This window comes from Salvelinus alpinus, chromosome 6 (genome assembly GCF_045679555.1).
Source record: "Salvelinus alpinus chromosome 6, SLU_Salpinus.1, whole genome shotgun sequence".
NCBI lineage: Eukaryota > Metazoa > Chordata > Actinopteri > Salmoniformes > Salmonidae > Salvelinus > Salvelinus alpinus.
The window spans coordinates 65,737,382-65,758,339 of NC_092091.1; the positions used below are offsets into that span (position 1 = coordinate 65,737,382).

The 20,958-nt window shown below is 46.4% G+C and overlaps 1 protein-coding gene across 1 annotated transcript in view; it reads left to right on the forward strand.

Moving 5' to 3' along the window:
* The first annotated feature begins 1,552 nt into the window (after positions 1-1,552).
* LOC139579131 (F-box/WD repeat-containing protein 7) overlaps positions 1,553-20,958 on the forward strand; it is a 120,473-nt gene continuing 101,067 nt past the window's right edge. The window contains exon 1 of the mRNA XM_071407441.1: positions 1,553-2,145. The gene's annotated coding sequence lies outside the window, so the exon portion shown is untranslated. The remainder of the gene's footprint in view (positions 2,146-20,958) is intronic.

A 20,958-nucleotide genomic window follows, 5' to 3' on the forward strand; every position in this document is an offset into this window, starting at 1 on the left:
GTGGCAGACTTCAAAAGGAGGGCATGGCATGTAGGTTATGCTCGGCTATTTTCCACCAGGTGATAGACAGGTTTGGTGTGTGTGTGTCTGTCAGACAACCTTCCTACTGTATTCTCCTATAAGAGTGAGGGACACTGACCGTGAACTCAGTCATGTATTTCTCTAAATGCATGGCTCTGAGTGAACTCATTCAGGTTCAACTTTGTCTGCGTACCTGAGCAAGGTGAATGTGTCCTGTTCTAGTCTGTCACATAGATCTACACTGTGATCACCCAAGAGGCTAATGAAACAACATGACTGGGATGGAGCTTTCCCACTTTCCACTCTTCGCCTGGCCTGCACTCCTCCCTGCTCCCTCACTCCTTCTCCTCTAGCCTGCACTCCTCCTCTCCCTCACTCAGTCCCTCACTTGTCTTTCCAAACTCTAGCCGCCACGGCTAATGGACTAACGTCATATTCATCCTCATTTTCAGGCCGTACATAATGAGCTTTCTGACACTTTGGCTTCAGAGTGAAGGCGTTGTCATGTTGGGTAACTTGGCTCCATCAGATTCTGGTACAGGGTCTCTGTCATCTAACTAGCGAACATGGCCTTTTATTCTGATGTAGGCTTACACCCTTACCTGGTCCTAGATCTGTTTGTGCTGTCAGTAGGAGTTGGCAAGACGGCACAAACAGGCTACATCATGTCATGCTTGCGCGATTAACGTCTATAATTTTGTGAATAACAGCAGGCTTCAAACAGCATGAACAAGCTGTCTGACACAAGCCTACAGTATGTTTACCAAGACGAGAGTTAAATTCCTCCGCACAGTATATTTTGATTTATTTTGATTAGGCTAAAGTTTCTGGGAACCACCAGATTCACTGTCAGTAGACCAGCAGCATCGGATGATAAACAACTCTAAACATAACAGAGCTGGACTTTCATTCTCATTCTGAACAATGTTCCACGGCCGCCATCCAATTCCAAACTACCCCAATGGTTAAGAACAGTAGTTGGACTGGATTCTTCCTTATGGAGCCAGGAATGTCGCTGCTTTCATATCATGACAGATGGGCTGTGTTCATTGGCTGTGTCAGAGGCTAGAATACCAGTAGCTCTGTGTGTGTGTCACGCTGAGGCTTGGTAGTTTTTGTAGAAGTTCCAAGGCCCGTGCTGTGTGATCCAAAGCCAACGCTTTCCTCTATTGTCTCCCCACCAAAATGCAACCATCTCGTGCATCTCCCAGCACAAATGCTTTGTTTTATTTCTAACGTTATGAATAAAAGATGAAGGGGTATATTTCCACTTTATTTTGGTGAGCGTCAGCATTGCAATTGTCTGTGTGTATGAGATGGATAACTCTAATATCTCCTCTTTTCTCCCCCCTCTCTGTTTTTTTCCCTCTGTCTCTCTGGCTCTTTTCGTATCTTTCTCCTACAGAATGCCAAGCCCTTCTCCTCCTCAGACAGCCTAGTGAAGGTCCAGGAGGTAGCAAGCTGGCTTTTGGAAATGAACCAGGATCTGCTGTCGGGGGGCAGCAGGCGGGGCCTGGGGGGCCGGCGAGGGGGCCCGGGGGCCCAGCGAGGTAACGCCTCCTCCTCGGCCCGGACGCCCCAGGGCCAGCAGCCTGGAGAGGAGGCCGACGAGGAGGAGCACTTGAACCGGGTGGTGGAGGACCAAGAACAGCAGCAGTCCAGAGTCCAGCGTGCGGCCTCGGCAGGAGGGGAAGAGCCGTGGACCTCCAGGGAGAATGGACCCCAGGGAGAGGAGGATGGAGGAGGAGTACCCAACGAGGTGAACGGAGGAGTGACTAAGGGCGGCCGGTGGATGTGGGAGGCGGAGCGACGGCAACAGGGGGGGGATGACGAGGAGGAGGAGGAAGAGGAGAACAACAACAGTGGCAGCCAGCAGGGAGAGGAGGAGGAAAGGACAGAGGGAGGAGAGAGAATTGGGAGGGAGGAGGAGGAGGACGAGGAGGAGATGGACCAGGACAGTGATGACTTTGAGCATTCGGAGGAGGAGGAGGAGAAGAGGAGGAGGAGGAGGAGGGGGAGGACGGCCTCCACTCACCCTCCCTCAGGAGTGATGCGTCTGTCCCCAACAACAACCTGGACCAGTCCTCGGGATGCCAACACCAAAGCTCACCCATCAAGAAGAAGGTAAGACCTGACCAGTGTTAGTGTTTCACAGTATACCAGAACTTACTAGATACTAGAACCTTCAAAAACGGTTCTCTACTAGAATTGTTACTTTCGTTCATCCGTCAAATGTCTCACGCCATCTTCTGATTTGAGAGAGGATCAAGTCTGTATCAGCGCAGCCGACGTCGCCTTATCGTGCCTCGTCCGCTTCCTAATTGCTATCTCTAGCCTGGCCTGAGGTACCAGTGCACACACTGGGAGTCTGGGCTGCATCACGTTATCTCCCCACTCATACTGTCTCTAGCCTGGCCTGAGGAACCACTGCACACACTGGGAGTCTGGGCTGCATCACCACTTATGCTGAGCAGAAGTTAACACCCGTGAATATTGCAAAACGACAACAATGTCCATTACAGGCTAGAACAAGAAGATACTGGTAGCTTCCAGCTTTGTAAGATAAGTTTCCTTGCTAGCTTACAGCTGAATTGTACATCAGTTCATCAGTTTGCTGGAGCCCCAAACTGAGTATGAATGACATCATGGGTCTTAAAGAGACAGCGCGCACATTTTTATATAATACGTTTTTTCTTCTTCTATGCAAATGTTGATCAGTACAATAAAATAAGTCCCTAATGGAAGGGTAACAGATTGTTTGTCATCTGTAGCCCTATGAAATCAGCCAAAACTAACTCAATGCTTGCACACACTCCTGTTGAATATGCATTCACCTGTATTGTGAATAGGCCAAGGCTACATCTTGATTTCCCCAATTTATCAATAGAGATTTGCCATTCAAATAAATGATTACCTTTCAGTTGTTATGTGGTTAGATTGTTAAAAGCAAAGTCAAATTGATATTATGATTGATTCATTAATGCATAAAAAATAAAAATAAAATAAAAAAGTCAAATGTAATGATATTGCCTAGTTAAAGGTTAAATACATATAAAAAAAAAAATATTGAACTCCTAAAGATCTGTCTGGATCAAGTCGCATTCTGTGACTGGCTAATAGGGCTTCTTTTTCCCCTTGGTATCATGATGGTATCGAGTATTATGATACTAAACCTGGTGTTGGTATCGAAGACAAAATTCTGGTATTGTGACATCACTAACCTGTGGTCAGTTTTTATGTTGTGTGTGTGATGGTCTGAATGTACATAGAAACAGGTACAGTATTGTGTGAATAGGATCAAAGTGCTCCTTGCTTTTCCACATCCCTGAGAAGGTGACGGTAAGCAGTCAAGCTCTGTTTCAAAGCAGACACTTCCAGAACTGTGCAAAACCTCTAACAGTGCCTAATAATCTAGCGACCCTTGCCTCCAGGCATGACATGAGCAATTGTTGATACTGAACGTGATCCACAACTCTTGTAGTCCTTAACAGAGCAGTACAGTATTGCTGTATTTCTAATCCAATGGCTCCCTCTTGTGTTCAAAAGAAGATACTACATTTTTTAAATTCATGGAGTTAATTTCTCGACTGTTGAAAATGACAATAAAAAGTCCTGTGAATTGGTCTTGAAATGCTATTTCACATACCATCTACACTCCACTAGCTGTACCCCTCAGCCATTTGTCAGGCTGTCTCTGTGGTCAAATTGCAATGCTACAGCAATGCGTTAATGCCATATCAAACAGTTATAGCATATCGGCCTATAGAAACTTCTAAGAGAACATTTACAGTAGTCTGTAATAGGTACTATGAGAAGGTCTACAACCCTCAAACTCAACTCTGGACCTCGGCGCCAGTTCCACTGCGTTTTCTTTTCATTTGTTCCCCTCGAATCAGACTGATTTTTAGACCTGGGACATCAGGTGGGTGCAATGACTTATCAGGTAGAACAGAAAACCAGCAGGCTCCGGACCTCGTACGGTAAGAGTTGAATACCTCTGATCTTCAAGATAGAAATGGAATTACTAGACATTCTATTTCTATTCTCTACAATGCATAGGTCATACAGGGAGAATGTTATGTGCTGATTGACATGTAGCAGTAGCTGGCAACCTTTCTTGGGTTGCATGCCTGACCCGTGTCTGTGACATTCCTTCTTGGTAGAAGCAGCAAAGGTGCTGACTTCAAGAAGCCTCACCTTCTATTTTGAGGATCCATAAGTGAAGATTGAGTGTCTTGAAGGATTGTTCCCAGCGGCGCTTCTCAAAGTCGCTGTTGAGCACCACTGTGTTTCCTTCAGCTGAGCTTTACTTCAACTCTAATTGGATATCATGTTATGGGCCGTCAATCAACTGTTGTTGACACAATCAGAAATATTGTTTGAAAGACTACTACAGTAGGGTTGACTATTAAAGGGATATTTTGGGATTGAGGCCCTTTATCTACTTTCCATAGTTAGATGAACTCGTGTCATTTGTCTCTGTCCAGTATGAGGGAAGTTGGAGGTAGTTTTGCGAGCCAATGCTAAATAGCGTCAGCGTAATGACGAAGTCTATGGGTAGCTACCAGCATTCTCTGGAGAAGTAGATCAGGATATTGGCAATGAGGCCTTACGTATCCATTTAAGCAGACCTATAGTACTTCAAGTACAGCTCAGTCAGTTGAGATAGACTGGAGCATTCACCAAGGACACAGCTCAGTGCTTGGCCGCCCACCTACTCTAGTGTGTCCTCGTCTAACCGCATCTTGCTGTCTGTCTTGGCAACGCCATCGACACAGTGCTGTGTTGGACTGACAGGTCATCCATTCCCCGCTGCTCTTCTCAAATCACTCAGCCAACCCGTGAAGGGAAATCTATTCCGCCGCCCTCGGAAATCACTCTTTAATTAGTCCGGAGAAATAATGAACGACAGTAAAGTGACAAACTCGGCCCGCCTGGTGGCCTTGGACCCGGGGTAGCCCTCCGCTACAAGGACAGAGCCTCCCCTGAAAGACGACGAGACCAGGCAGCAGACCATTTTATTGGACTAGATTTATCACTCCAGAGAAGGACGAATGTGTGTCATCTACACCCCCACCCCTGTTTTATCCTCGGGCAAGTGCCAAGTTTATCCCAGGGCTTGTATGACATTGGGGCTACCGATTTACGGGACAGGCCTGCCTGAGCTCGCTGTGGCTCCCCCAGGCAGCCCCGGGCCACGTTCCGTAGGCCAACGTTCTGGAAAGCTACAGATGGAAGTTAATATCATGAATAGACCTGACACGATTCCTTATTCTACATGTCAAGAGAGGCATGTTTGTTCTACATAACATGGAATGTGACTTAGACTCAGCCGCGTGGTGCGTCCCTTCAGGCAGTCCTGCATGTGTCTCTTTGTGCCGAGCCATGTGGCTCTGTTCACCTTTCACACGTGTTGTGCAGCCGCCGGTCGGCATGAAATGTGCCACATGTTTTTTTTGCCATACCCACCCACCCCCTTCTCTCCTGTGAGCGTGATCGAGCTGTAGCAGTCAAACTCCTTGGAGAGATGGAGAGAGAGGGAGAGCTACTGTAGCAGTCAAACACCTTGGAGAGATGGAGAGAGATGGAGGGGGAGGGAGAGCTACTGTAGCAGTCAAACACCTTGGAGAGATGGAAAGAGAGAGGAGGAGGGAGAGAGAGAGAGGAGGGGGAGGGAGAGCTACTGTAGCAGTAAATGGGATTCCATTCACATCCGAGCGCGCCACAAGCGGGGGAGCTGTGACAGTAACACTTGTCAACAACAGGGAAGTGGCCCGTCTGTCTCACTGTTACTGAAAAGCTCAAGGACTGACTGCTCCTCATCCTCCAGTCCAGCCTGAGCCGTTGTCTTCCTCCTGCAATGGGGAATCGCACCATGAAGAAGGTAGTGCTGCTACTGGTGAGCATGTGTGGAGTTGTTACTGTTGTGTGTGTTTCGAGACGGCTGGTTTTCTCGAGACGGCTGGTTGTACTTGACTACACAGCTAACATTGTCCTGAAATACTTTGACCTAACTGTCGATCTTGATTGTGTGTGGTGGGTGCCGCGCGCCAGCTGAAACTGATGTCTTACTAGGCTAGGAGTGGTGCCCTCACAGGACAGCTAACGGGTACAGTCTCTTAATCATCTCTTCTCTTCTCATGCAATTATCTCCGTAAGTGTCAAGCGCTTTCAATTTGGTTAGTGTATGTCGGACTGTATGGTGTTGCTGCCTGTGCTGGCTTTGCGATAAGACACAAGTTTTTATATTTTTTTATTTAACCAGGTAGGCTTGTTGAGAACATGTTCTCATTTACAACTGCGACCTGGCCAAGATAAAGTAAAGCAGTGTGACAAAAAACAACAGAGTTACACGTGACATAAACAAACGTACAGTCGATAACACAATAGAAAAATCTATATACAGTGTGTGCAAATGTAGTAAGGAGGTAAGGCAATAAATAGGCCATAGTAGCGAAGCAATTTAGCAAATTAACACTGAAGTGATGGATGTGCAGATGATGATGTGCAAGTAGAGATTCAACTGCTGCCGGACCTAGAGGAAAGCCAACCTCCAGCTGGGGATTCAGATTGCTCTGTAATTGACCTTGATTCAGTTTCATCTCTTATAGAGAGTTTGTTATTTCTCATTGTTATGCATTACAGTTGGAGAGCACTTTCTTAGAAACGCATAAACTCCAACATATTTTTAGACTGTCCATCTTTATGAAGAGGGAGGTTGGGCGAAATATAACTGGAGAACAGCACATCTGCTCTCAATTCCCCCGTAGTGGCCAGCCCAGAAGCTCTGGTCAGGGCTAAGCTCAACCCACCACATGTCCCCTACCGCCATCCTCCTTAGTTATTGTTTTGAAAGAAAAGAGATCTCTTCACGGGTGAGTGACGCAAGGAGACTGACACAAAGACCCAGAATTCCCACGGACCCACGACCGGCCATGACCTCTGTCTCTGTCACAGCACGACCCCAAAGTCATGTCCCTCTCTGGTTCTCACCACGTTGGCGCCAAATGACCAGCAGCACCAGCAATCAGTTAAATAAAGGTAAGATAAAAAGTTACTGTACAAGAGCCTAGGCTGTGATAATGGACATAGTTTTGAGTAGATGTCGGACGATGTCCTGGTTATCTAGATTAGCTCTGCCCCCGCAGGCATAGTCCTATATCTAATCATAGACATCAGTTTATAGCAGTGGTTCTCAACTGGTTTTGCCTCGGAACCCAAATTGCACAAGGTTGCCTGTCTCAGTCACGGCCCAATAGTAGCATCGTGTAAAATAATCATCAAAATACAATCTGGAAACCTATTTTGAATTCTATATTAGTAGTAAATGTAGCAGTTATATGACGAGGGAACAACATTCCCACCTCTTTCATTGTCAGTAATTAAATGGTGCCCATATTCTTGATGAAGAATGTTAATTAACTCACTGGCTTGAGACCACAAAATCAACCAACATAGCGCTGGTAATAGTTCTATATTAAAAATATTATGATTGAAGAATTTTTTTTAAATAATTAAATGTAAGTTCATTGTAATTTCTACACACCTAATACCTGGTTTAAGTCGTTTCAGTTCAGACTGGAGTATTTATTTTTTACTCAGACACCCGCGACGCACTCAGAACCTCCCACCAGTTGAGAATCGCTGTTATTTTAGTACCAAGAAAGAGTTCATCATGGATTAAACTTCGATTCTTAGTTCCAATATGTATTCAAGAGGGACGATCTGAGTCTAAAGCTAGTTGATATTACCAGTGTTTTTATAGCGGTGTGTAAAGACGAGTGTCTTTCTCTGCCTCACTGTTTGTTGATGTCCTTGCAGATCCTGAAGTATGGCTTAGTGTGCTGAAGAGAATGCTCGTTCATTATGTAGAATATGCAATCAGAATTTAAATCTCCAGAAGCCAGACAGCTAGAGAAATGAAATATTTAATTTAGAAAATAAGCTGTTGGAGTTCTCTGATCGAGAGCTCTTGTTTTAGAATTCATGACAACCAGTTGGGTATTTTAGACTGGCAATATCTCTTAGTGCCTCTGGGGTTCAAGTCCCCACTCCCCCCAACAGTGTATTCAGTCCTTTTGTATTGCCTTTTGGAGTGTGTCTGAGATACATTTTCACAGCTGGAGACTCAGTCTGTTTGTAATTAGGAGGAACTGAACAAGGTCAAATATCCTATATTCAAGGGACAGGAGAAGTGCTTTTAAACGAGCCTGTGTGCATGTTAGCGGTGTGTGGACCAAATAGGCTGTGCTATGTCATATGCTGTACTATTATAGCCAGTGTTTCCAATCGTGGTGTGGTGGTCCATGGAGTATGTGATTGAGCAGAGATGACAAACTGTGAGAGGTTCAAGTGTTGCTCCCAACATCAGGCCTGAATGTAGAAACAGCCTTGATTGCAGTGCATCTTTAGGCTTTATGGGCTTTGCTATTGGATAACGAGTGTCTTGAATCACGGTGGGATGGACGTATGTGTGATATAGTAAACACCGTGAGAGGTGTGGAAGTGCTGGAACCAACACGGGGCTGGTATGTAGAAACAGCCCTGTGTTAAAGTCTGAGTAGGCTGCTGCCTGTGTGGAGGAATGTGTCAGTAAGCTGTTCTGCCTGGCGTGTCTTGAGAAAGGGACAGATGGGGGCTTGTGGCTCTCTGAACTACAGGGCCTGGGTTAGGAGAGGCTCCTGAATTAGACCCTCTCTTCCTCCCCTTACTCTCCATCACTCTCAACCTGACTGCCTGCCAAGTTCCTCTGCTGCTTAACACAGACACAGACACACAGACACACACACAGAGTCAGCGACAGAAAGCACTCTCCCACTCTCAGTGGGGTCATGTTTCCCACAAGGTACAGTGAACTCTGGGATTTAACCTCCGCTCCATGACTAATCACATGCTGTGCATTAACGATCTCTACACCACTGACGACCTCTTCAAATGACCTCTAACCTGTAACTAACCTGCTGTAGCGCTCTGATCAACTTCTATTGTATTCTCTACAACAGATGCCTCTCTATTCCAAGCAATTGAAGAGGCATGCCATCAAACAGTATTACAACATGATGATTCATGAATGCTGTATTGGATGTGTAGGGTTCAGATATGGCTGCTGTCCGTTTGGCCGCTGTCGTGCAGTTTGTCTGTGTGTGTGTATATATAAAGGACAAGGTTAGTTCATTGCAATAGGCTTAACATAAACTAGCATCGGTCAGACTGTGGTAGGTGGCTTATGATATCATAAAACTATCCTCCTTGGTATTTTGTTGTTTTCTAAACTTTTTTATAGTTTCAACACCACATCACAGATGATTTATGTGGAATATGCATATGCACTTCCCTCCTCTGGGATTCCCCATTAGCCCTGACAATAAATCCCCCATAAACCATCTGGGGTGGTGGATTAGACCGAACAGGAGATTAGGCTTCCATGGTGACTGAGCCGCCTTGTGACTGTCTGCCTGCCGGTGTGTGTGTACCCTTTAACTGCCCTAATCTGGGGGGGGGTGCTACTGGCCTTTTGAATATGTGAACAATTGGAACCCACTGTTGGTGATCTCAATGACACACCTCTGTGTTCTGGCATAGAGAGGGAGGGGGCCAGCCTGGGTCTGTAGAGGGGGAGGGGGCCAGCCTGGGTCTGCCTTGCTGCCTGGCTTGCAAATGTCTTAATTTCTATGTGGATGAGGTGTGTAGGCCTATGTACAGACATCACATAGACCGCTACTGTGTGTGTCTCTCGCCACACATGCCACCAGCATTGTTCAGTCCCATTTTGGACCTGGATCCTCTCCAGACAATGCCCCAGGGGCAGTCAAGGCCATTCTGGGGGAGGGAGGCCTTTTTATACGCCTGTCTGACAGCCAGGGGTCAGCCCAGATGGCATCTGAGCACTGAGTTAATGCAAGTAGGGTAGGTACTAGGTACAGCGCCCCTGTGATGAATAGAGGCAGCGGGTAACCTAGTGGTTAGCGTTGGGCCTGTAACCAAAAGGTTGCTTGATCGAATCCCCGAGCTGACTAGGTAAAAATCTGTCGTTTTGCCCCTGAACAAGGTAGTTAACCCACTGTTCCCCGTCAGGCTGTCATTGTAAATAAGAATTAGTTCTTAACTGACTTGCCTAGTTAAATAAAGGTTAAATTTAAAAGAAAAAATGTCTGTTTCAAATCACGTTTTATTTGTCACATGCGCCGAATACAACATTAGACCTTACCTTACCGTGAAACGCTTACTTACAAGCCCTTAACCAACAATATTGACTAAATAAACCCCCCAAAAGTTTCACAATAAAATAACAATAATGAGGCTATATACCCCCTGTATATAGCCTCATTATTGTTATTTTCCTGTAGTCCACAATTAACTCCTTTGTCTTGCTCACGTTGAGGGAGAGGTTGTTGTCCTGGCACCACACTGCCAGGTTTCTGACCTCCTCCCTATAGGCTGTATCATAGGTATTCCTTTTGTCCAGGTGGGAAAGGGCAGTATTGAGATGGCGTCATCTGTGGTTCTGTTGGAGTGGGTCTAGGGTTTCCGGGATGATGGTGTTGATGTGAGCCATGACTAGCCTTTCAAAGCTATGGGGTGGTAGTCATTTAGGCAGGTTACTTTTGCTTTCTTGGGTACAGGGACTATGGTTGTCTGCTTGAAACATGTAGGTATTACGGACTCGGTCAGGGAGAGGTTGAAAATGTCAGTGAAGACACTTGTCAGTTGCTTCGCGCATGCTCGGAGTACGCGTCCTGTTAATCCGTCTGGCCCTGCGGCTTTGTGAATGTTGACCTGTTTAAAGGGTCTTGCTCACATCGGCTACGGAGAGCCGCTGTTCCGCCAGAACAGCTGGTGCTCTCATGCATGCTTCAGTGTTGCTTGCCTCGTAGTGATTTATAAAAGCCATTCAGCCTGTCTGGCAGGCTCGCGTCACTGGGCTGCTCGCGACTGGGTTTCCCTTTTGTAGTCTGTAATAGTTTGCAAGCCCTGCCACATCTGATGAGCGTCAGAGCCGGTGTAGTACGATTCGATCTTAGTCCCACCCCTTGAAAGCGGCAGCTCTAGTCTTTAGCTCAGTGCGGATGTTGCCTGTAATCAATGGCTTCTGGTTGAGATATGTACGTACGGTCACTGTGGACGTCGTCATCGATACACGTATTGATGAAGCCAGTGACTGATGTGGTATACTCCTCAATGCCATTGGATGAATCCCGGAACATATTCTAGTCTGTGCTTGTAAAACAGTCCTTTAGCGTAGCATCCGCGTCATCTGACCACTTCCTTATTGAGCGAGTAATTTGTACTTCCTTTTTCTTGTTTTTGCTTGTAAGCAGGAATCAGGAGGATAGAATTATGGTCAGATTTTCCAAATGGAGTTCGAGAGAGCACGTCTCTGTGTGTGGAGTAAAGGTGGTCTAGAGTTTAATTTTTTTTTTTACCTCTGGTTCCACATGTGACATGCTGGTAGAAATGAGGTAAATGGATTTAAGTTGGCCTGCATTAAAGTCCCTGGCCACTAGGAGCGCTTCTGAATGAGCATTTTCTTGTTTGTTATGACCTTATAAAGCTCGTTGAGTGCGGTCCTAGTACCAGCATCGGTTTATGGTGGTAAATAGACGGCTACAAAAAATATAGGTGAGAACTCTCTTAGTGTGGTCTACATCTTATCATGAGGTACTCGATCTCAGGCGAGCAATACCTCGAGACTACCTTAATTTTAGACTTCGTGCACCAGCTGTTATTGACAAATAGACACAGATCTTACCGGACGTAGCTGTTCTCTCCTGCCAATGCACAGAAAACCCAGCCAACTGTATATTATCTGTGTTGTCTTTCAGCCACGACTCGGTGAAACATAAGATTTTACATTTTTGAAAATCCTGTTGGTAGGATAGTCTCAACGGCGCTCATCCAGTTTATTCTCCAGTGATTGCACGGCAGCCAATATAGAACGGATACTAGAGGCGGGTTACACACTCGCCCGACAAATTCTCACACGGCACCCAAATCTCCCTATATTTCCCTATTTTCTTCATGCAAATGATGGGGATTTGGGCCTTGTCTGGGAGCAACGTTATATCCTTAAGTACTGATATGTGGTCCTGTGTCACATGCTAATACTAAATGTATGACCTCACTGTACTGCAAGCCACATGGTGTATGATGTGAATAGATCATAATCTTCATCAAATGAAGTTGTGATTTTCAGTCTAGACTCAATATAACGATTTACTTATCCATAGACTTGTTAAAGGTACATTGTACGAATTATCCTCTCGAACCCGAAGCCTGTTATTTACTTGCTAGACCTAATGAGAGGCTTAATGGGAGACTAGTTTTCCACTAAGCTTTCTAGATACACACTTTCACTTTATTTATCATCCCACAGTTAGAATCCTATTAAAATTGAAGCGGGTAAACCATTTCAGTCATTAACAGATTGCATAAGAAGGAATGCTCATAGGATTCCATCAACCTACTAAGTCTAACAATGTTTGTTTACATGACGCTGTGTTCTTAATTACCGACTAATGAGCGTTGTTTTTTAAAGACAATTTTTCTTGTTATAAATATATTTATCTCGCTTGTTTATTGTTCAGGGGATTTTCGTTTAAAGCAGTTGACAAACTGAGGGGTTAGAGTGTTAACAGAGAAGTTAATCCTTTCTTCCTCGTAAATAACCAACCTGCTGCTTTTTTTTTTAAATTCAGCTTGACAGTTAAAAGAAGCCTCTTAAAAATTCAACTGAAGGAATTCCAGATGACTGTTTGGGGAATAAAGTGAATTGGAGTTTGATCATCAAACAACTACCCAAGTGTCTCTTGATGTGGTGCTCTGCTCTGGTGAATCGTAAAGCAAGCTCGTCCTCTTTGAATTAAAGCACAACCCTGACATGATCAACACTGCCAGCTCGGATGGTTAGTCTACTCTGTGTTGTTGCTAGATGGTTTTTTGAATGTAAACTAAAGTGTTTTTTCTGCCAGTCTGTCCGTGGACCAGAGCAGGGCAGATGTCCGTTGTAGCATGGTCTGTGCTGCAGGACCCAGATAAGGACTAGAGCAGAACCAAATGTCCGTGACATGGCACCACTACTGTGTGACTGGACTATTGAGTCATTGACCCTGGCTCTATGGGATTAAAGGCGTTTTGGATCGAGGCCAATAACACAGCCATAACACAGCCATAACACAGCCAATAACACAGCCAATAACACAGCCATAACACAGCCAATAACACAGCCATAACACAGCCAATAACACAGCCAATAACACAGCCATAACACAGCCAATAACACAGCCAATAACACAGCCATAACACAGCCAATAACACAGCCAATAACACAGCCAATAACACAGCCAATAACACAGCCAATAACACAGCCAATAACAATAACACAGCCAATAACACAGCCATAACACAGCCAATAACACAGCCAATAACACAGCCAATAACACAGCCAATAACACAGCCAATAACACAAAACAGAAAAGCATAACAGGCTGTAACAATCCAGTGTTACCTTACAGCACTTTTCTGGATCATGGTCAATAACACGGCCTACTCTGCTAATACAAACAAACATGTCTTAACGGTTGCGAGTATTGCCTCTCGGCACAGAAATTTGGTCGTACATTCAATGACACAGGCAGCCACGTCCACCCATGATACAAGCCGAGACATGATACAACAGTTGAGTGTTGCCTTACACGCGGCGGAAATCTGGTTGTGGCCCCTGCTATGCCAGTCTCTCTGTGTGTCTCCGGTGCGACAGAGGAGAGAGATTTCCCCAATAAATCAATGGAGAGAACTCTGTGTGCAGCAGAGGAAGCAACGCTGTTGGTGTGACCCTGCTGCTCCACCACACTGTGACTGACATCTGTTCTGCAGTGTGAGTAGCAGTGTTACCTGCTATGCAAACACTTAAAGGCACAGTCTCTTTCTGTTTCCTCATGGATTACTCAGAAGTTTTTTGCTCGTTCTGCCGCGGATGAAAAAGAAGGGCTCTCAAGTTCTGATAAGCAGCGCTCGCATTAGCAGACGAATTAAGAGTCCTGATGGATTCGAGTCGTTTGATCGTTTTAAGTGGCTTAAATGCCCCGATAATTAAAAGTTATTGCGAAGAGAATTTATACTTTTCATAACATTGAGACGTTGAGTAAAAAACAGTCAATGTTTACTGTGTTGCTAGGCTACCGTTTGGACTTCCTGTAGAAACCTACTCAAACTTCCTCCATCTTCTTAACCATGGCTCAAAATAAAGCCCACTTGCACTGATCAATGAAATCAAGTCTGGTGGCTTCAATCAATCGGAACAGCCGACAGTGAATCGCTCCCCATTTGCTTTTTTTCTGTAGTTGCCCCCTGGTTCTCTGGAGGGGTGCTGGGTCATATTCCTGTCTGCTCCCCAGCTGAGGGGAGGCCAGCCTGGGCTGAGACCAGCAGAGTTGTCCCCTCTCCCTCTGCCCCATCTGTTGGTTGTACTGTGCTGCCCGGAGCAGGCACATCACAGACATGGTGTTTGAATATTTGATACCGGCCTAATTAACTATGCCCTTTTACTGGAGACGATGAACTGCTATTCTCCTGAGCCGGGCCCCTGCTGGCTTCAAGGCTACGCAGCCAAGGTTGTTGTTTTGCTGTCACGTTGGAGCTCTGCGTCGCCTGGTTGGAGCTCTGCGTCGCCTGGTTGGAGCTCTGCGTCGCCTGGTTGGAGCTCTGCGTCGCCTGGTTGGAGCTCTGCGTCGCCTGGTTGGAGCTCTGCGTCGCCTGGTTGGAGCTCTGCGCCGCCTGGTTGGAGCTCTGCGCCGCCTGGTTGGAGCTCTGCGTCGCCTGGGTGGAGCTCTGCGTCGCCTGGGTGGAGCTCTGCGTCGCCTGGGTGGAGCTCTGCGTCGCCTGGGTGGAGCTCTGCGTCGCCTGGGTGGAGCTCTGCGTCGCCTGGGTGGAGCTCTGCACGCGTCCTTCAAACAAGATAGCCTCCACACGCCTACTCTACTGATTCTACGGACGGTAATGTAGTCTAGTCAAAAGCATCCACACACCCAGCAGGGAACTGTCCCAGCTGTCTCAGGAATGCCAGCATGTTGATCCAAGCCTGCTAGGAATAGAGGATCAGAGGAAACACTTGGATTTGTTTTTGGTCTCCCATTTTCAGTGTTTAATAAACTCAATGGGTCTAATTCATTAGAAGTTTCTACCTCAACCTTCAAACGTAAGAAAATTAAATTTGTGTGTCTCATTAATGAGAAGTCACTCTGAAGAGTTTTAAATGGAGGGGGCTGTTCAACTGCTGTCCATAGCCTAAAGCTACAAACAAGGTTTCTAAGTCAGAAAATAAGAGCATGAAAAACATTTCAGACAGTTATACTTTGGAGTTGAAAGTTAGTTAAATCCAGACAATATTATTTGGCTTACTAGTCGACGACTAGCGTAATGTAGCATTGACTTGGTGTGATGAACACTGGTTGTCGGAGTTCCCCCATAACTTAGCCTACTCTCTGGAGAGTTAATGAGCAGTCTATGCCTCATGGAAGCTAAATGCTCACTCCATTTGAATCTCTGTTATTCTGTATGCAGTGGAGCTCTGTTCAAATGCTCGTTTATGGATGTATTTTTGCCAGTAAATTATGTTTTTGGGGAGAACTGGAACCTTGTTAGGCTAAATACTAATGTTTTTCCTGTTGGTTTGATCTAACAAAGCAGGCCAGCTCTAGCCAGGCCTGAGGAGAATGTCAATGCTGATTGCCTCGTCCATCAGTCCTACACTATGGATAGCAACAAGATGGCGTGTGTGTGTGTGTGTGTGTGTGTGTGTGTGTGTGTGTGTGTGTGTGTGTGTGTGTGTGTGTGTGTGTGTGTGTGTGTGTGTGTGTGTGTGTGTGTGTGTGTGTGTGTGTGTGTGTGTGTGTGTGTTTCGCCTCAGGCTACAGAGGCCTGGATATCCAGCTAAAAGTGCTAGCCTTAGATAGATGGCATCATTTTGTCAGAGTTGCAACAACTTATTGCATCGAGTCATTCTCAATCGCCCGTCCCTCCATCTCTTCCTCGCTTTTATCTCTCCTAGTTCTCCCCAACAGGTTGCCAGGTAACAGGGCCAACACAGCCTCCACAGGGGTGTTCAGGTAGTCTCAGAACATTACATCGCTTAAAGGTTACTTAGCTTTTCAACCTCGGGTTGGTTATCTCCAGCACCAAACCAGTGTCTACATTATGTGAAAACAGAGCCTTCCTATGAGGCGTGGTTAAAAAGAAAGAAGGTCCTAAAAAATGCTTCTCTCTCACAGGGTAGGATTAAAAGTTCAAGACCGTTGATTTTAAAAGCTAGTTTCTAGCCCATGGGAGGGTATGAAAATCACTGTTTTTACACTTTTGATGTCATCGGGTACCTCAGGAGTAGATGTCAGTTGGCTTTTCGTAGCCGAGCATTCAGACTTCGAGAGAGTTCGAGAGGGAGTGGGAAAACAGCAGGTCCGGGACAAGGTAGCATGTTCGGTGAACAGGTCAGGGTTCCATAGCCTCAGCTTTGTGTTGGTCATGTAGCAGTAGTGACTTTGACTAGTTCCACAGTATGCTCTTATCTATTTGTGCTTTGCTACTGTGCTTTTGTAAAACTAGGGGACTTATGAAGTCTGAACAAACCTAGCCCCTTTTCTCTCTCTTTCCATCCCGGCTCTCCCTCCCTTTCCTGTCATTGTGTCTCTTTGGGCCACCTCATTACAGGAGACTCAGTGGGCTCCATGTTATGTTCTGTGGAAACCGGTTGGAGTTGGTCTGCCATCTCCAGGACAGGGCTGCACTCTGCCGCAGCTCAGCCAAGGCTTTCCTTCTTGACCTTTGGAGAGACATTAGTCTGTCGGCCTGTCCTGCCGCCGCCAAGGCCTGTCCTGCCGCCGCCAAGGCCTGTCCTGCCTCCACACTGACTGCTTTATTGGCCCAGGCCACAGGAACACACTTGCCTGTCTGTACTTGCACATTTTGGATACTTCAGCCCACACACTTACTCACAGAAGTCTGCCTGCTTGCAAACAGACGTCTGCGAGCGTGTGAGCTGAAGTACATTTTTGCATCCAATCATAGGGGTAAATGTCAAGGGATATGCATATGGCGGTACAGGAAATGAATAAGTGTACCCCTGAAAAACTCTAAACTCAGGTCTGCCTGACTTCTGCGATGGAGGTGGCGACGCTTTGTCCTCGCTGTCCCTCTATCCCACCTGCTATGTGTAATTAACTCTGAGAGCCAGCCTGTCGTAGTGTAGGTGGTGTTTTCCCACACGCCGGCTGCCCGTCAGAGACGGGAGAGACCTGGCAGAGCTGAGCCGCGAAAGGTCACGTGCACCCGTCCGCCCACGCCAAGGCAAATGCAGCTGAACTCCCGTCCAACTCTCCTGCTGCTGGCACCGCTGCGCCTCAGCCCTCGCCGACGCTATCCTACGCTAGTTCTCATGGAAACCTGGCCGGCCTGGACACATGGAGATGGCAGACAATCTCCTGCCGCCTCACGTTAATTGAACCCATCATCAGAGGGCATTGTGAGCTAGCTACAACGTCCAATGATAACGGCGGTTGAATTTTTGCACGTCACTGACCAGACTTGAATCATTGGACCTAGCTCGTGTGATGCACACCACTGTATCTGGACCCCTACTGTGGTGTGGGAGGGAGGAATGATTGGCTATGGCACCAGGTCTCTATGACAACGGCCCTGGCTGCTGATGGCTGTGTGGTCTGTAGGTGACAGGCAGCCTGCTCCATGTCAACCTCCCTCCCTCCCTCCCACGCTGGTTGGATGTTTTAATAAAAATCCTGACCCTGGTAACTGTTGCTATGCAACTCAAATGATTCCACCCTAGTGCCAGTCTATTTCATCCAAACCCCACAAGACTCCCCTTTAGAGGGCGTCTCAGGGAAAGAGTGACTGAGGATCAAGCTTCCTGTGCTGAAATCTCTCTAAGATGGTATTACACGGTCACTGGCAGCTCAGAAAAACAACAGAAGCATTTCACTACATCTGTTTGAACATCTGCTAATCTGTGTATGCCACAAATAAACTTGGATTTCAATGTAGCCTAATAAAACAGCATAGAAAGCTGCTCCGAATCAGTTCCAACACTGTCCACCAGAGGGAGGCAATGCTCTGGCTGTGGGGTTCCATAGGCTGCAGCTGTGCCGCCAGAGCAGCATCCCAGGCTTCACACACAAATCGGCTGTTTCCCATCTGCTACCCACTGTCACTGGACAGCCTCATTCAGCCGTCTGTGTGCAGGCCCACCCTGTCTGCTCCTCTGGGGTAGCGTCAGCCTCTGAGACACAGAGCCACACTGGTGCACAATGCAGGGGGACGGAGGTACTGGGAGAGGTCGGCTGTGTGGAAACGATGAGGGTCTACGGCTGAGGACTTGATGAGAGCTGGGATGAATTCTGTCTGGTGTAGGCCTACAGTAGATGTGTTTATTTCACTGACAACCTCTTCATTAAAGAGGAAGCATGAACTCAATCCCAGCTTTTAAACGACCTCATCTCAAACACTGTGTGGTGAATGCAAAGGGACTCATTAAATTGGCGGAAAACACACACACACACACACACCTCCTACTCTGAGCCATACCTCTCAACCCTCTGTAGTTGTGGCAGCTCGTAGGCAGACTCCAGACACACGTCGAGAGGTAGAGTGGAGGCAAAGAGTTGGAATCACTGAGTAACACGGATAAACGTTTGGCTCAATGAACACACTGCCCCCGCGCACACACGTCCTCTCGTCCCTTCCTCCCTCACCCATTTCCATCTCTATGCAAATTGACTTTGGCATTTCCCCTGTCGCCTGCCTCACCCCTGTAGCAGCAGAGCCTCTGTTGCTCGCCACCCGGCTTGGCTGATGAGCGCCACAGCTTTATGACACTCGCCACCCGGGATTAGGTTGGAATGTCTGTCTGTTGACAACTGTCTGGCCCAAGGCCTCTTTGTGTCAGGAGTGAGCATTGGGGCAATTATTATATATATATATATATCTCATAATCCTGAATGGCCATAATGTACAATGGAAAGTTAGGATGTGTGTTCTAAAAATGCAGTGCCCAATGCCTTATGCTCAACGAGGCGGGCGCCCCCAAAATAAGGGCACTGTGGCTATATACACACACACACACACACACACACACACACACACACACGCCTATGTGTACCCGGACCAAGCCAATTTGTCATTTGTTTGTCCTTGGAGAAATGTGTTTTAAGGACTATTTCTCACACAAGCAGCCCTAGACATTAAAGATTAATGGCTGCTTGCAATTCTTATGATCTTCAGTTAGTTATTCTTCTCTCAAATGAGCTTTCTGTTGCGCTTTTAGTATGTGTGTGTGTGTATACTGAATGTGGTTGAGACGGTCTGGATTCCTATTGGAAAGACTTGAGGCAGGTTTAAACCGCTCTTGACAGAATTGACACGTTGCTGATCCCGGGCCAGTAGTGCAACAGGAAGCGCTGGCACTCGTCTTCATTCGGCTAAATAGCTGTTGGCTTTTTGACTTACCTCCATGGACGTTTTCAGATTTTGAAGCAATACAATGTCTAGCAATTAGGATATGGAAATGGGCCTGTGCCTCAGCAGAGCTGAACACAGCCCTATGTCCCAACAGTGTCCATTTAAACTTCAGCTGTTTTTCTTAGGAACTTATCAAACACCTACCAGAAGTGTTGATCTTAATCCTATGTGGATGTTGTTTTCTCGAGGCCAAACTCTTTTTCAAATAATGTGTAGAATGTTCTTAGTTGAATGCATTCAGTTGTACCAAAGGACTAGGTATCTCCCGTTCCCTTTACTCCGGCGTCCGATCCATGTGGAAGTCATTTTAACGCTTGCCTGTATCTTCAATGCTATTGTTATCGGGTTATAGCTTCTGCGACCGTAATCGCTGGCTGTCGGCTGGTGTTTATGCCCGGCGGAGATGCTAATGTAAACAGGAAAGAACCTCAACCCACACTTGTACACAGTGGCAGGCTGTCGCTGTTCAAGGGGCTGGACTACTCATTCAAAATCTAATCAAGTCCAATTTTATTGGTCACATCCACATGGTAAGCAGATGTTATTGCGAGTGTAGTGAAAAGCTTGTGTGTGTGTGTGATTACTCATTCATCAACTTTGTGTTCTAGCACGTGTTGTATAGATTGGTACGGCTAATCACTCACTGTTGCAAGGGAGGTGTGACTGTAAGTGTGTTATAATGTAAACAGCGAGGAAGCAGTCTGTGTGTGGTCCGGTGTGAGCTAAGCCTTCCCAGCGATCCATCATGCCCAGTCACCATACAAGCCCGGGCCAGAAGAGCCTTGTTATGCTTTGTCTGATTTGGCTGTACGAGCCTTCCAGATGTGTGAATAAGGGAATGTGTTGCTACGGTTACGCGTAAACAGGTTCCCGTTTCTGAATAGTCTGATACACCGTATTTGTTTCATATTTTAATGGATTTGCAAGCATGCTTCGTCTTATGTCTTCTAAAACACAAGTTAGCCTGATGCATTATGCACTTTAATTAAAGCTGGGATCTTTAATGATGGTGAAACAGACATGTCCATTTGGGATATTACAACAACAAAAAAGGTTCTGCAAACAGCACCCTTTTCCCCCTCCTGTAAATCCTTGCATGTGCTATAGAAGGACAATATGTACTGCAAACAGCACCCTTTTCCCCCTCCTGTAAATCCTTGCATGTGCTATAGAAGGACAATATGTACTGCAAACAGCACCCTTTTCCCCCTCCTGTAAATCCTTGCATCTGCTATAGAAGGACAATATGTACTGCAAACAGCACCCTTTTCCCCCTCCTGTAAATCCTTGCATGTGCTATAGAAGGACAATATGTACTGCAAACAGCACCCCTTTCCCCCTCCTGTAAATCCTTGCATCTGCTATAGAAGGACAATATGTACTGCAAACAGCACCCTTTTCCCCCTCCCTGTAAAT